This window comes from Strongylocentrotus purpuratus, unplaced genomic scaffold (assembly GCF_000002235.5).
Source record: "Strongylocentrotus purpuratus isolate Spur 01 unplaced genomic scaffold, Spur_5.0 spur5_scaffold_21, whole genome shotgun sequence".
Lineage (NCBI taxonomy): Eukaryota > Metazoa > Echinodermata > Echinoidea > Camarodonta > Strongylocentrotidae > Strongylocentrotus > Strongylocentrotus purpuratus.
This window is the reverse complement of record NW_022145607.1, coordinates 18,440,507-18,457,921: the sequence shown is the minus strand read 5'-3', so window position 1 is coordinate 18,457,921 and position 17,415 is coordinate 18,440,507. Positions and strand designations below refer to the sequence as shown.

Below are 17,415 nucleotides of genomic sequence, written 5' to 3'. Positions count from 1 at the left end.
AATGATGTATAATGGTAAGGGGCGTCGCTAGACCCTTTTTAGTGGGGAGGGGGGGGGGGTGTAGAGGCCAACGATTACCGACAAAACTAGTCCCAATTACCGACAAAATTAAATGTCCCAATATTTACAAATTTAACCCTATATACCCGGGGCCGAGGGCTAAATTGTTTTTCCTACGGACTATTTATAGTACTTGCGTATGCGCAAATGGTCATTTTCCTCGACGACATAAATATACGAATTATTTCGTCAACTTAGTCAGCATCATAGCTATATATTTTAATGGAGGCGCGGAGCTAGGATCTCATTTTAGGGAGGGGCGGTAGTGAGCAGGTGAATCACTCAAAGAGTGCGCGAAGCGCGCTCATTAGGGGGTGTGGGTGGTAGTCCTACCGCGCGAAACGCGGAAGCTTAGACGTTTCCTTAAATTATTAGGAAAAGAAGACGATTTATTGTACCGTTCTCGACTGTTAACCCTTGTCTGTATGAATTCCCCCGCCCCTCCCGCGCAAAGCGCGAAAGCTTTGGCGTTTCATTAAATTATTATAAAAAGAAGACGATTTGCTGTACCGTTATCGTCTGTAAATCCTTGTCTGAATTCAGTTCCCCCCCCCCTCCCGCGCGGAAGTTTTGGCGTTTTATTAAATTATTAGAGAAAGCAGACGATTCGATGTACCGTTTTCGACTCTTAATAAGCCCTATTTATCTGAATTCAGTTTCACCCTCTCGCGCGAAGCGCGGAAGCTTTGTCATTTCATTAAATTATTAGAGAAAGTAGACGATTTGTTAAACCGTGCTCGACTCTAAATCTTTGTCTGAATTCGGTTCACCCCTCCCGCGCAAAGCGCGGAAGTTTTGACGTTTCATTAAATTATTAGAGAAAGCAGACGATTGGGTGTACAGTTCTCGACTCTTAATTCTCGTCTAAATTCAGTTTTCCCTTCCCGCGCGAAGCGCGAAAAGCTTAGACGTTTGATTTAATTATTATAGAAAGAAGACGAGAAGGCGAACTTTAGAACGTTCTTGAAACGGTCTAACCTGCAACAGCGCTTTATACTGACCGTTCGACCACACACGGCGCAATCAAGATCAGTGCAGTCGTCACGGTAACCTATTGGCCCCCTACCTCCCCTAGATCGCGCGGGCGGGAAAAATTGTTCTGCATTGCTAGCGCGAGAGAGCGGAGCATGCATGCGGTGCAATATGCAGAAGACTGCGTGGCCGGCCGGCCGGGGCGCGGCCCAATGCATTTTGTGTATATAGTGGGATTCTTATTATTCTGAAGTTTATGAAGTGCTTGTTCGCGCACGTCGCGCAACCATTCTTAATGATAGTGACACACTGTATACGTGTAGGCTATACAGTTATACATACATAAAAAATAACTCATTTCTCATGCATTATGCTGAAATTGAAACAATCACATTTTTTTCTTCTTCTTATTCCCTTTTTTCTCTCTTTTTGTTGTAATATCAGGGGGGATGTTTGTACAGGCCACCCCCCCTACTTCAAGCCAGGGGGGGGGGGGGGGGGATGCAGCCCCCCACCCCCGGGATTTACGCCCCTGTATGGGACTATAAAAACATGTGCCATAAAAATCGGGCCTCATTTTTAAACTGATACTTGTCATTATGAAGGCATTTGAAGAGCCATGCTTTTCAGGAAACTCAAAGTCAAACTTCTTTTTAAGTACCAACCATTTTAAGTTAATTTGTTATAAGTGAAACATTTGAAGTTTTTACAGCCACGACGTAAACAACCCTAAATAAAGTTTAGTCCAAATAACGGTCCAGCCACATTGAAACCTAATGAATGAAAAATAACGCACAATCCTTTGTATATAGGCGCAAAATAACTACAAAAAAGAAGCTTCTTCAATTTATGAATAGGCCATTTTCGTAATGTAACCAAATTTAATACGTAAGTCTTTGTAAAGTGCCTCAATACAAATTATTTCATTCACCTGATAAGAATAATAGTATTTCAATAGTCAGAATGCAAACTGCAAACATTAAGTGTTGCTAGGTAGGTCAAGCCATAATGTTTGTCCAACCTGGCAACAACTAATGTATGCAGTTCGGATTCTGTCTTTGAAATACTATTATTCTTATCAGGTGAATGAAATAATTTGTATTGAGGCACTTCACAAAGACTTACGCATTAAATTAGGTTACATTACGAAAATGGCCTATTGGAAAGTCTATTGGTTTTATAATCTTTACCGTGACTTGAAAGAAATTGACGAATTTTCAGTATATATTTTTTTCAAACAGAAAAATCCGACTCCCACTTTATTCTCTTTTTTTTTTAAACATCCGGTTATGACAGAAGATGATTAATGTAAAGAATATAAAATAATTATCGGAATAAATCAACAAATTTGGGCACCTTATACCCGGTATTTTTCCCGTTTCGATCATTGTGCTTTCCCATAAAGTTTCGCAGTATCTTAAATTTATATCCTCACGGGCTCATTATTGCATGCCTATACGGTCACTTGATACCGAATGATAAATTCATTTTTTTTTAAATCGCACTGATGGGGTAGATAAAGCATGAAGCTGATTTACATACGAGTAATAACAGATTGATTTAAGGAGAATTATATTTCGAGAAGTAAAGACAGATGAGAAATCAATGAAACCAGACAAACAAAAATCATATTGTAGGAATTGGAATCTCATTCAAGACACTCGATGCGTGCATAGAAGGATTGAGGGGAAACTGGCTATAGTAAGGAATTAAAAGGTGTTGCAAAAGATTTAAAACTCAATCCTGGGCTAAATTGCGATTACTATGCCGTGTTTAAAAATATTCTTTGACAAATATGAAAAACAGTTGATTTTATATGCTTAAAAGAAACCCAGAGATCACCAATACTATTATAATACGTAATTACACTCCGTTCATTATCAGTATGAGTATATGTAAGAAATGCCCCCCCCCCCCCCTGAAATGGCTTACTGTCTCACCCAAAGACGTCCTGCCATTTTTACGTCAAACACCAAATGCGTATTTTTTGTACTTGTCACGTGATAAATGTGACGTCACTCCCCTTGTGTCATTGCTCATGCTCTTCCTAACAAACCATTGTTATGTTATACGCGCGTTGCGCGCAATTTTGACGTAACAATTATTTTTTGCGACATGGAAACATGTAAACAATAATAACTATATCACAGATTTTATCTTGCCGTGTCTCAAAGAATATTTATGTTGGATTATCACAGAGGTATGACTTTATGTTGGATTATCACAAAGGTAGGACACAACTGTCTTCCTCTTCGTTTTCAGTTAAAAATGTTTTAAGCATTTTAGTTTATTATATGTTTTGATCCTTATGTTCATCTTTACCGCTGAGAAAACATGTATTTACTTCTTAAAGGTAAGTCGCCAGAGACTTCCCGGTTGTGCCAGGTAGTGCCATCTGAATCGAGTGAACTAGGTATGAATATTATGTAAGACGTAATGCTACTAACTGACTGAAAGACACTATAAAACACTGTGAAAATTGAGGACATTACACCACAGGATACCTAAATCTTGACTTTCCAAATATAGTTATTGTTCTTGAGGCGAGGTGAGCATGTTCTTAGAATGTTATATTTATCATTCATCCTTCTGTCTGTCTGTCTGCCTGTTTCTTTTCCTCTCTCTCCCTCTCTCTCCCTCTCTGTGTCCTATCTCTCTCTGTCTCTCTGTCTCTTTCTATCTCTGCCCCACTCCCCTCATCAGTAGCGTAACTTGATATCGTAAGTATGGGGTGGGTAGCAAGTACATCAAATGCAAATTGAAGGAGCACGAGAAACCATATCAAGGGGGGGGGGGGGAACGTCTTTAGAATGAAAACTATTTGGTAATTTCCTTTACAAAATGTCAGACCCGATTCCTGGATTAGAGTATTAAATAGTATCTCAAGAATTACAAAAAAGAAAAAGAAAGAAAACACAATTACTTTACTCCGCTTGTCGTGTATAAAGGGTTTTCTTACTTACGCCCCGTTAACCAGTATAGAGTTGGATAAATGATGATCTTTTATTGTGATATGAAATACGTTTACAATTGACTTAGTACCACAATGTATTTAATGGTATACTTGAAGTAGGTGTAATTTCATGTTTGCCCTTTTCCACAGGATACGTTCTTGCTCTTCGTCTCTCTCTCTCCTTTCACATCTCTCTCTCTCTTTCTTCCTTACTCTCTTGTTCTATCTCTCTCTCTCTCTTTCTCTGTCTTCCCCTCTCTCTCTCTATCTTCCCCCCCCCCTCTCTCTCTCTCTCTTAACAATTCACCCTAATTATCGTGTGTGTGGGGCGCCACTTCGAGCCTTTACATTTGGATGGAATTGTCCTTCCATGGGCATTTCACTCATGGTATGACAAATAACTAAAAATCACTAGAAATCGCTAGAAAATGTCGAATTGGAACATTTCTCCTACGAGCATAAATGGAGTTTGAATATAACTTTAACTTGTTGCTGATATTGTTTTTAAAAGAGGTGACTTGTAGTAAAAACAAATCACAGAATATAGCTTTAAATAACATACTCATGTGCTGAGGGCAGACTTTGAATGAATTGAAATTCCTTCTTTATAAGCGTGCATTTTGGATTTTGAATATAAATGATCTAAAACTCATAACCGCCAATAGCATGGTATAAAGAGGGTAACAAAAACAAAGTTTACACAAACAAAATATAAATTCAAAAGATACTTTATTTGCAATAAACCAACTTGCTCAATAACTTTTCTGAAAAAGAGAAAAAATATTTATCAGGGTATTTTACGTACAAGAGTAACTATACCAAAACTGATCATGGGCCAATAATGACATATAATAACATTTTTATTTGATTGGAATTATTTTGAGTGGAGTGTTATTTAGAAGTAAAGTAAATAGTCAAAGCCAAGAACAAGGAGCTATGAAAGTCCACGGGTTGATAAAAGTAAACAACGAAGCTAGTTAAACTTGAAACATTGAAATTACTTTACTCACAAAAGGAATTATATTTGTTTTTCGACCACCATAAACATCTGCAAAACATTTGTTATCATGCTTATTGTAATGACTAGACGCTTGTTCGAAAACGATATGCAGTTTTCATCAAGGTTTAAAAGCAAAGAGTCAACTAAAAAAACAAATGATTCACGAAATTCTATTCTGGATTTTCTTGTGTAGAATAGGGTTTTGTCCACTTCACAATTTCTGACTTTCAATTACTATTACTGTTTTGTCGCAATATTTATTTCACCTTGCGTCATCTTTCTACCATTGTATGCACACGGAAACTTTGTTGTGAAATAAGAAATTACTCCTTTGGCAAGAGTAGAGTGGCCAGTTTTATGCTGAAAATGACAGTCTCCTAAAAAGTGAAAGTTGCATTCATAAATGTCGTTATCAGAAATATTGGATTATAATGACGTAGATTTTTTTTTACCACGAATGGATACAATTTCTATTGAAAAATATTTCCTTTCAAAACACTGAGAATCACTTTGAGTGCATGTAGAAATTTTCTCTTGACAATAGTGGTAATTCAATTCATATATAAACTACTGCGGACTTCACAAATCTTCCACGTAGACTTTTCTTGGTTGGCATTCTCGACTAAGATCGTAAAACTACGTTGCAGTTATCTATATTTTTGTCTCCTTTATAGATTAAAGTATGACTGTTACCATTTCAGCATTTTTGTTTGCATTACTAATAATAGAAGGGACATAGAGTAACAATGCGCTTGAAATTATCTCTATATGAGTTTGGTGTATTTATTTAAATCCCAGTTCTTAATTTTGCAATTAAATTCTACATTTCATCTTGTTATCTTCCTCTCTTTTGATTCATTACTTCCAAATGTCTTTGTTTATGAGTACTAACTCCTGGAAGTAGCCTTTCTACAATTACTCAAAATATAGAACGAAATCTTGTTCAGATATACACGTGAGACTCATTTTTACCTACTCTTAAAGACTGAAGCTATTGCAGTTCTATTAGATGATACCGTAATTACAAAATTGACGACCAGTATTAACACAGCTGATATCCGAGAATGACCTTTGATTGGAGGTTTACCGGAATAGTCCTGGGTATTCAGGTTATAGGAATGTTTCAGTTTCTTCGTAGTTGTCGTTTCTTAGAGATGCATTTGTCGATTCCACGCCGCCTCACAATCATAAAGATGTCGATGCCATGAAAAGCAGACTCATACGCTTGACAGAAGTTCCTTTCGGAGTTTTCAGGATCACGTACCATCTAGCAAGTGTGCAGGAGAAGTCCAAAAATAACAGCTCAGTACCGGAACGTAAATAGATTCTGGTCACTGACAAACAAGCCCCGAAGAGGTCAAGACTAAACAGCTCAGTATTAAAAACATAAATAAAAATCTTAAATCTAGTCAAAAGACAATGTCCTTTAGAGTCCTCCTGTAGTTGATGTACCTTGTAGGTAAAATAAGAGAGCGGGTGGGGGATTAAGGTCTAAGATGAGTCTCTACAAGAGCCAGCTGATATCATCATGGATGCGACAGACGCACCACCTGGTGTCCCTACTGCATGCTCCACCCTGGAGGGCGTTACAGTTGTAACCACGGCGACAGTTGTGTGCGTTGTCTTGGTCCACTTTACAGAAAGATCGTCCGAGTCCACCCTGAGCAAAACAAAAAGGGGAAAAAAGAAAGAAGAAATAACGCTCGTTATTATTTATTGGAATTCTTTAAGTTTACCACAGTTTTATCAGTGAAAGCTTAAAGCCATACTCTAGGGATATTCCTGATACAAAAGGCGTGTCTGCACTATCTCGAGATTGCCAAATATCCAGCTATTTTGAACTATCCCGATCGAAACTATCCAGCTATTTGCGTCTTCATTAGACCGAAGTGGCAAATTAGCTGGATCGTTGGTCGGGATAATATCCCAAGATATCTCGGTCTAGTTTGCAAAATATCCTTCTATTTCCGAACTAGCTGGATAGTTTGCGACCGTCTTCATTAGACCGAAGTACGGAGTCAATTATCCCGATCCCATCATGCACAACGATTTCCGGTTCGCACATGCGATCTATACCGCTCAGCGCTGACCTCGCAACCACTGACCTCGAGTAAACACGGAAAACCGCAAACTAGACCAAGATATCTTGGGATATTATCCCGACCAACTATCCAGCTAATTTGCTACTTCAGTCTAATGAAGACGCAAATAAGCTGGATAGTTTGCGATCGGGATAATTCAAATAGCTGGATATTTGGCAATCTCGAGATAGTGCAGACACGCCTAAAGGGTCTTTAATAGTCCAATTATACCAGGATTGGCAGAGGTCACCAGATTGATGTCTGTAAACGTTTGTAGAGACTAGTCTTTATTTGATTATTTGTTATAACGTGAACGTATCGTGATTGACTTTTGTTTAAAATTCACCTATACGTTCTCATCCCCTGTAAACTTTAATCGCTATCTCACTCTCTCCATTATGTCTCTCCGTCTTTCAACTCTCACATTTACTTCCTCTTTGTCCAGTCTTTCATCCGTCCGTGCCCATTTTCCCTATTCTTTTTCTTTAATTTTTGTATAAACCAATCTCTCCATTCCCGTAAACACCCTCTCCTTCTCCATCCCGCTTGCGAAGTCGCTCGAAAAGCTTTATGTTTTCGCTATTAGAGTAGAAGTTATATATACACCATGATTTTGAGCTGCTATTCTTCTCTTGTCATTAATGGGAAGGTCAATCGCTGGTCCTCTTGATTTGTGAATGAAATATCATCTAGAGGAAGGAGATTTATCTAGCAAACGCACGAATAAAATATGAATTCAATGTCACACTGAAATGTCACGTTCTGCCCTCTCTGACTTCCATTCACAATTGCACACCCACCAAAAGCTAAAGGTGCCCCTTTGAAGTTCGAATCCTCTCAAATCACGATTTTAAGGTTCATCACTAAAAATGTCAACCACTTGCAAATCAAAGATAGAATATGTCTAATTGTTTGCCTTCCAAGTTGCGTGTGCTTGACTCTCATTCTGCCCTTTCCCACGATTCGCGTGTGACAGCTTTGAGGAAATAAAACTTGATTAAAAAAGTGAACTTGAGATCTTTTTCTTTAACCTTTGTCAGATGAATTTTGTGAAGATTGTTATTTACTAACGGTATACTACTCGTGTATAATTATAATGATGATAGGTATATGAAATGATTTATTTTGTGCATTATGTTAGTTCAAATTTTTCAGTCAATCGGGCTGGATGCAAGGTGATGGCACAGAGTTAAGGCCAATTTCCTCTCCCAACATCTAATCTCAAGTGAAATATATCTTGATGCTATTAGATATTCTTTGGTGGCAGGTAAAAATGGAGGAAAATTGGACTAACAAACGTTGGTGCATTGGCCCATGTGCACGAATAAAAAAGGATACAAATGAAACACAAATATCATAAACAAGATCTCAATTTTGATTTGATTTGTTCCACATGAGACACAATATCTGACCTGTCCTGTCACAAACGGAAACAATTGAAAGACGAAAACAATCAAAAAAGCATTGAGAGCAAAATCGTAACAAAATACCAACTTTCCATTCTGAAAATAATTTGGGAAATCCCAAGTACAAGTATTTGGCAATTTGTTGGCTCATAATTATGTACGTGACTAAATAATGTAGGGTAATGAACATGAATGGGCACCAATGCGTATAATCTGTCTGATCCGAAATCTACTTGGGGTTATGAAAATAAAACTAAATTCTTACATGTGGTCGGTAGCGTTTAACTATATATCAAGATTATGGAACGTAATAGCCTCGTCTTTTCCACATCTTCCGGTAATACGGTAGCCAAGATATCCGTGGGATTCTGAATGTCTTTAAACGTAAGTCCATTTTCCAGATAACTTTCAGTATTGTGGTGAAGCTATGCCACAAATTCATGAACGATCAGCTTTCATTAACCTTGAGAAATCACTACGAAGAGAACTTCCAATGGTGAAACCAAGAAGTTACTAGCAGGTGAAACGGAATATCTTGAAGATTTTACATGGATTAATCGACTTTCATATCAAACGAAAATGGGAACATGATGATCTTAAGTTTGATCTGATTAGGTCCTGGTGTTCAAAAGAAAATTGACATCTTCAGCAGAGGTAAAAAAAAATTAACGCATCACGCGTTAAATGTAATATTTGATTTGGGGGTTTCTCTTAAGATATGCCTCTTGTTATCAAGCATAGTCTTTAAATCTACCGGAGAGTATCACTTTTCGATTATAATTAAAATCATTATCAATAATAGTAATTGAAATAAAGAACAACAGAAAATACAGCATTGTCATCTTTTTCTTTTGAATGAACAAAGCGTCTATCGTATAACTCACAGCATCCATTAGAAATTAATATGCTCATCGATAAAGGTTAATCACGGCCAACACTTACTATGAAAACCTTATTCACAGGGAACGACAATCAATCTAATTCAAATTATCTGCACTTCGTTCGGTGAGCGAGAACGGGGCACTTACTGACTGAAAATATAAAATGTGACCTTTATAGATTAAAATGTCTATAATGTGATCATGCTGATAGGTGTACCTACACCATTTAAGGGATAATTGAGTTCTTGTTTTAGACAGCAAATGCCTTCAAAGTGCATAGTTATTGCTCTTATTCTTATTTATGACATTTCTAGTGCTCTTTAATAGGACCTAAATTTGCTATGAAGGTAATTTTAAACCCTACATCTGTGTTCTTAGTTTTGTCTCGTTTTGAATAATTGCTGTCAACCGTAGAACCTGTCATCACAATAAGCGTAACGTTCTTTTTAGTTGATCCATGTTACAAAGGATAATCCTTAATTGTTGTATATACAGTTTCTTTACATTATATGCCGTGGAAAACGATATAACGGTAGGTTTTAAAGATCCATGATCAATGAACGATTCTTGGTCATTCTAGATCATTATGCAATATTGCATCAGTTTGTATCGGTCTGATCTTGGTTTCATCAGCGTCATCGGCCAATACCCCCTTTTCCGACTGATTCTGCACATCTCCAAGAGTGTTACTCTGGCACCCCCTATAAAAATATGTACCCCTAAAGGCCCTAGGCTAATGATTCCCAAGTGCACACTCCTTCCCGGAGGGGGAGTATTCAAAAGAGGATAATCGTGTTTAATTATGGCTAGTCTTCCGGGGGGGGGGGGTGTCGTAGTCCTCGGGATAATTTTCCGGGAATAGCTGTCTAGGTATTAAGTTAGGGGTAGATGTCAAATGTATTTTTCTGGAGCAGTTGTCAGGTAGAGTTGACTGGGGATAGTTTTTTTCGGGGAAGGATAGTTGCTCAGGAAGTAATTTTCCCAAGGAAGGGGCGGGGGTACGGTTGTCTTAAAAGTCTTTTCCGCATATGTTCTTCAATATGATAAAGCCCCGATAAATCATAATCATTAGGATTACAAATGATCATCTTGTATAAGAGAGAATTTAATTATCATCAGTTTTACGAAGACATTTATATGTTTTAATCAGAATTATGCAAATCAATTACTCAAAATGAACTTTTCAGCTGATTTTAGTGATCGACTATAAAGCACTGCCCACGCAGAAAAGAGTCTCAATTTCAAATTGTATGTTTCCTTGTTCCATATGTAAATTTCCTGGATTGAAAATGAAAAAGGGATCTTGTTACGAAGAAACCTCTTTTTTTTTTTTTTTTTTGGCTCCTGAGAGTGACTTTTCATCTTCCTTTTTCTGTTTTGTTTTTATTTCTTTTGGTAAGTGATTTTTTTCGATTCTTACAAGCATATACATTTTTTATCAATAAAACAGATTAACCATTTACTTCTAATTACACTTTCATCCGGAGGTTCACCTGAATTAGATTAATTAATGCAGGTGATAACCCAGTTAGTTACAATAATTTGCTATTCATACTAATTGCCAAATGGGATTTACTCTCAGACAACTGCTGTTTGATCCGAATGCTGACATGTGATACAGCGTTTTGGTTTTCTAAACTGTCTTTCAATTAATCTTGTAGTGCAGATAACCCCTCTTGATCTTGGAGGCACATTAGCGAGATAGCGTTTGTTCAGATGTTATGGATGATCATGGTCGAGAGCGAGCCAAGTGGTGAATAGGAGGGCAGGTGACAAGGAAAATCGCGAATAAATACCCTAGATGGATGCGGAAGTTTGATCGGAATCTGAGCGTTGAACTATATGGGTGGATATGTGCGTGTGCGAGTGTGTAAGAGTGTGTACGTTACGTCTTGCTAGCGCTTGGATGCTGTGAAGCGGAGCTGTGAAAGTGGGATGGGAGTATCGATTAACTGTATGGAAAAGTTGGCAGGAAATAGGACGCTTGTAGCTCTGGCAAAAACAAAATTAATTAAACTTGTTCTACTTTGTGCATACTTCATGAATCTCTCATCTTTTTCTAATCACATGAACACCCGTTCTTAACTATTTGTTTGTTATTGTAATGAGAAAGTAAAAGGTACAACTTTTCATATATCCAAGAATAAAGCATCTCGATTTACTTCACCCTTTCTCTCTTACATTTGATATTTTGCTGAGTGTTTTAAAATTCCTGACTAGCTTTTCCATGAGGAAGAAGTAACTTAAAGAAATTATTATCTCTTTTTTTCAATAAATATTCCATATTCTAGGTGGACAATCGATATCTAAAAAGTCATTCGAATGCATATCTTTCTGGACCAAGTCCTTACCCCAATTTCCGTTTGTTACCTAAAAAGAGGAGGAGGAAAAGGAAAAACCCTTCTTCACCATTTCAAGACATTTGGCATCGTTCGTAATTGAAAGGAAATACCTTGTGGCCAAACTGAACTGAAATATTTACATTCCATCATGTGATTTCATGCAAAAGGTACATCGGTTTGATCTAAATGAAAAGATAAATAATCTATATATAATGAAGGGAATGTTTTGAAAAATGCCTAGGGCGGGGTCGGCGCTACCCATTTGAGAGGTAGAAATTTAGCCAACACCCTCACAAGAATTTGTATTTCGTTAATCAGAACCATTGCGTGTGCATTGGGTATGATTGAGTTGGAATTTACAGAATTCATGTACTACTCTTGTTGGCTAATGCATCATACACTACAGATGATAGCCCTATTTATTGAGAAGATTGATTTCCCAAGAGGGGTAAAACTTGTTAAAATTGAAAGCAAAAGGTCGTTATTAGGAATTGTTTTTTGTAGCACATCCAAAAGATATTTACCGGTTATTGGCGGACAACTTTCAATTTTTAAGTACACTTCTGAGGGAGATGTCTGAACCACAGCCACTGAATCTGTCACAGGTAAATGCTTTTTAGTTGTGTCAACAAACTAATTCATTAAAGAGTTAAACCATGCTGATGAAAGATGTTCAGTATTTTTTTCTGACGTACATGTAGTCATCGATACATTGTAAAATTTGGTTAACAAAACGTGCTACAGTATATTAATATACTTAATTTAGATTACATTCTTTTGTTCGTACTTTTTGGAAGTAATAACGTGCGTATAAATCTGGGGAAGAAGTTAAGAAAGACTATTTCTTAGATATTCGGAGAAAATATTCCATATTAAGGAATTACTATTGATCTCCCACGTAAATATTAATGATATTTGGCAATCGATTTTTCTACTTGGTAGAAACAAGTATACCATAACAGATATCAATACCATAAAAGTTAATAACATCCAAAGCGAATATCAATAACTATAATAGTTATTTCAATAAAGTACATACCGTTGCCGCCACCAACATTATCTTTCCCGTTTTCCCTTATTTTCACCATGCAATTTCATAAATTGAATAAATATAGTACCATTTGGTATCTTTTCAAAAATATTGCATTTTACCATATGTTACAATTTCAAAAATAGTAAACACTTCAGTCACCACAAATATCACTTTTGTTTAGTAGTCCTTAACATTCATGTTAGCCACAAACCTTATAAACACTAAACATTAAAGCAAATAAAGATTGATCAAATTCAACAGAACATCTGATTACTAATTAGAATTCTACTTTTGATTCTAAAAAAATACAATTACCAAATATGTGTATGTATTTTTTCGACCTCAGTTATTTAAAAAAAAAGAATGTCAATTCAATTTTAACAACTGCGAAGATAAAAATATATAAATATTTTCAAAAATTACATGAAATCCAATCAAATATAAATTTCCTTTGTCGGTTTTGTGTTTCATCATAGATAATTCTACTTTAGGAAAGAGAGAAAAAGGAAGTGAGTTCAGAAGAACAATTGTAAAGCCGATTTGAATTCAAAAAGTGTTCATTTCTGTGGAGTAAACCACGTAATTAAACTCTTATGTAGATCCTCTCGTAGTTTACGTTCATGTTTCAATTTTCACTACAACCACGCTCTGAAGTAGAAGAGGTATGTTTTTGAAAAGGTCTTTCTCCTACTGAAAGGCATTACCATTTATTAATTCAATTATTCATGTTCATGGTATTATAGACTAGATACTTTAAGAATGGTAAATCGTGCTGTTTGATGAATTAATTAAGTCGTCTCCTTCTATCCAGTTACCTAATACTTGAAGATATTTTTTTGAAGAATCTGTAATATGGATACTCTTTCTTTATTACCACATTGATTTCTAGTTTTTGTGTCGTTTCTCTCTAAGTGATTGAACTCTTGCTCTTCGTACATGAAAGTAATACATGTACCTGTGAATAAACTATAAAGCCAGGATGAACTCTAAAAAGACAGAGAGAGAGAGAGAGAGAGAAAGAGAGAAAAGAGAGAGAGAAAGAACGAAGTGAGAGAAGAGATAGAGAGAGAGAGAGGGAGAGAGAAGGCAAGGGCGTACGAGAAGAAAGAGCGATAGGGTACGTGAACATGATACGGAATCGCTCATTGTTAACTTTCTGGCTCTGGCTTGGGGCTATCGACGTGCGTTATAAACCAAGTCAAAAATACTGAAAAATATACAAAATCTATCAACAAATTACCATTATTTTTTTCTTCTAATATTACACCTACTATATGTACGTCAGTAGAGGTGAACTACATTAAGAATAAGGTCAGGTGGCAAGAGAGAGGTAGCTGTTTTAAGTTTGTTAAATATTTGTAAGAAGGTTCGCACTTGCTCGGTACAATTGTGCCAAAATCCAGTAACGGAGGTTGTAGATTAAGTTACATAAAAATGGGTCATTTATTTTTGTGCGGTAATCTTGTTTGATACTTAAGTAAGCGTCAAGGTGATAAATTACCAAAGGCGTTGTTAAATGATGCTTGTGATGGTGGGTTTTATCAATTCTAATTTGATGCACTAAAGGAACAGTGTACATATTCGAAGGATTATGCCTTTTTTTACGTTATGTCTTTTTTACGTCATACATTCACATAAAGGCGGTATTTCTAAGAGATGACTTGATCGATTTACTTTCAATCAATGATGTAGACATAATTTATGCATACTTTTATAATTATGTTGCCTCTTAATTTTTTTCCTCCGCGTTTCAGCGAAAAATCCAAAAACGGCGAACAGTCTCATTAATCATAATCTGCCTAGAATATTTTTTCTGTACACCATTTAATTTCATTTTATGTTTTTTCCAATCAAATCCCGAATTCCATATACAGTAAGATTTATGAAGGTTTTGTAAAAAAATATCAAAATTTGATATTTAGAAATATATAGCCTGCCATCATTACTTGTTTATTCTTTTCAGGGAAAAAACAATCCTTGCAAATCCATTTTGATAATTGGATGAGATCTGTGAGTATGTATTCGAAAAATAAAACATAATACTCTTTCATTTTTTGTCTGAAAACAAATCTAATACAAATTGAAGAAGTATAATGGAAGAAGGAGAAGAAGAAAAAACGTCAATCGCGTAGGACGCTGCAAAAACGCAAAAACAGAAATTGCAAGGTAATCACTTATTTCTCCCAGAAAAGAAGATCTTGAGACAAACGTGGCAATTTTGTCTTTTTTTTTTCTACATGCATTTTCATGATACACCGTTTGCCCGTGTAGTATTTTGATAAATTGACTAATAAATTTAAGGATAAGTCTTAGAATAGCACCGCTATGACGGTGATTTTACTTTTTTGAAATTATGATTAAACTTGCCTGTTAGGTAAACGTAATTTGCAAAAACGTTTTCACCGTATCAATCAAAAATCATCCAAAATGAGATCGATCCTTTCAATTATCGAATCATGAACTTTTGTTAAAGTATGAGACAGGTAAGGATTTAATACAATCAGATATCGTTCGATTTGTTTAATTTAAAATGAAAGGATGCATTGAAGACCTTGATTATAGAATAGAACAACATCGACACTAGGCGAATCATACACCCGCAAAAATAAATGAACCGAGAAATTGCTCATATGAATACATCTTTCGATTATTAGTTGACGTGAAATTATAGTAGATGTACTGTTCTGTAAAAGGAAATTGTGTCCCCTTTTTCTTTCCTTTGCAATCGTACCTCAATTTGTTCAATTCTCTTTCGATTCTACATTACGTGTGCTTTTAAATGAGGCATGTAATTTCTTCCAACGAACATTAACATAAACTACACCAGCTAAGCAAAAAATGTCTCCCCGTGATAAATAATCATAATAGATGTTCATTGAATGCTGTAAATATATATTTATTCTTGATTGAAATTGTAAATTGCTACAGGCTAGAATTCCGCGGATTTTAGATTTTGTTAGTGACAGATGATGTGGTATCAAAAGCCTTTTTTGTTGGTGTTTCTATGCCTATGATTAGCTTTTTAAGTTTAGATCTGGGCATTTTATCGGACAAGCAATAAATGCCTGTCCTTTGTTTAAAAAACAAACAAAAACATTGGTAGCAAAAAAAATGTCTTTCCTTGGTGACAAATATATTTTGTACTAAAGATCGGTTCGCTGAATATCCTGAGGGATACGCTTAAGAAACCGTATATCATTCAAATAATATTACAAAAAATGGTGTTGTATCTTTGAAACTATCTTATATCCAGTTTATTAAACGAATGTAATTGATATTTAATCAAAAACTTTAAACTTTTTCTCGGTGTTCGCGGAGGTCATCTGTTACCCCCTAATACGTTGGTATTAAACAATGCAGTGCATATTTTTTGTATGACACTTAAAATAGATTTCACTGAATCAAGAAATATAATTTTCATTTTTTTCTCAAAAAAGCATCCTTTGGTTTTGATGATTGTGATTTGTAGACAATGATTACTCACCTTTGATCCTCGTTTTACAGCACTTAACCAGTCGATAAGATCGTAATATTCGTCCCTTCCATCACCCATCCTTTCGGCATGACAACATGAGAGCACCGATGCCAAGGCCACGATCACAATAAGAACACCAGCAACTAAGCTTTTCATCTTGATATATAGTTTTTAATTTCTCGTACTGAACTGTCTTTTTCCCCTGCAAGAGTCTCCCCCAAGGAGTTGCTGCAAACTGGTTTCTCTTCGCAGACGACGTTTTTCACGGGTTTCTTCCCCCTCAGCGAAGATGGACGATGCTAGTAGCACAAGCACCCGATGCTTTATCTGGAGAAAAGAGAAGGAGAGACAAACGAGTGATGGTGTGTATTCATGAGACGGAGAGAGGAGTAAAGCAATCACGGAACGTGTCAACCTTGAGTGACTATCTTCATCAGGTGGATGATGACACCATTGGAGCGTTATCTATGCAAATTAGCGTCATGTCCGAGAGCGGCTCCTGATATATATCCCTATTGGCGGGGAGTCGAGGCGTGTGTGGGCGAGCGGCTTTGCCGTGTTTTTGCCAGAAAATGTGCAATCAATGGGAGGAGCCAGCGCGCGTCATAACTTTACCAAATAGATTGACAAGGAACGATCACAAGCAAAGGAAGCAATAGAAAGTAAATAGAAATGGTCACCTTGATGAATTCAAGTGGAGAAATCACTGTGTGCGTCAGGAAGATAGCACTGTAATGGTTATCTTTAATAATGCATACAAAAGGCGGGTCAATCAAGAACTCACGAAAGTATTTCGTGATGGTTGTGCGCTTAAAACATTTCAGTCAGTTAGACATTTTGTTTCTACTTCTCAATTTTGTTTCATGACGTATTACTAACTTTATTACTAGTTATTTCAGAATATTCATTATTGACACGTCTATCATGGTGGATAATTGATATTTATACATAATCATGTGAAAAGGGGCTTTGTTTCCGGGTGGTAGACTTCTCATAAGTTCTCATAAACCTGTAATCTTATCACCCACCATCCTAATGTTTGTGAGTGGTATCTGATCTTGGCATTAAGGTTGATTAGAGAAGTGTGACTTACGAAACATACACGTCGGTTGTTTTTATGGGTATGGTAAAGGGTATATTATTCCAGATTTACCTTTGGTAAAGCGAGGATTTTTCTTGCCAATCATTCCGGGTTTTAATGTAATCTTAGTT

The 17,415-nt window shown here is 36.3% G+C and overlaps 1 long non-coding RNA gene across 1 annotated transcript; it reads right to left on the bottom strand.

Annotated features, from left to right (window-relative positions):
- Positions 1–4,780: 4,780 nt before the first annotated feature.
- Positions 4,781–16,717, bottom strand: LOC105447514. Its single transcript, XR_974111.2, has 2 exons — positions 16,213–16,717; positions 4,781–6,645 (listed from the first exon to the last, which is right to left on the bottom strand). It is a non-coding gene; the product is annotated as an uncharacterized LOC105447514 (long non-coding RNA).
- Positions 16,718–17,415: the final 698 nt, after the last annotated feature.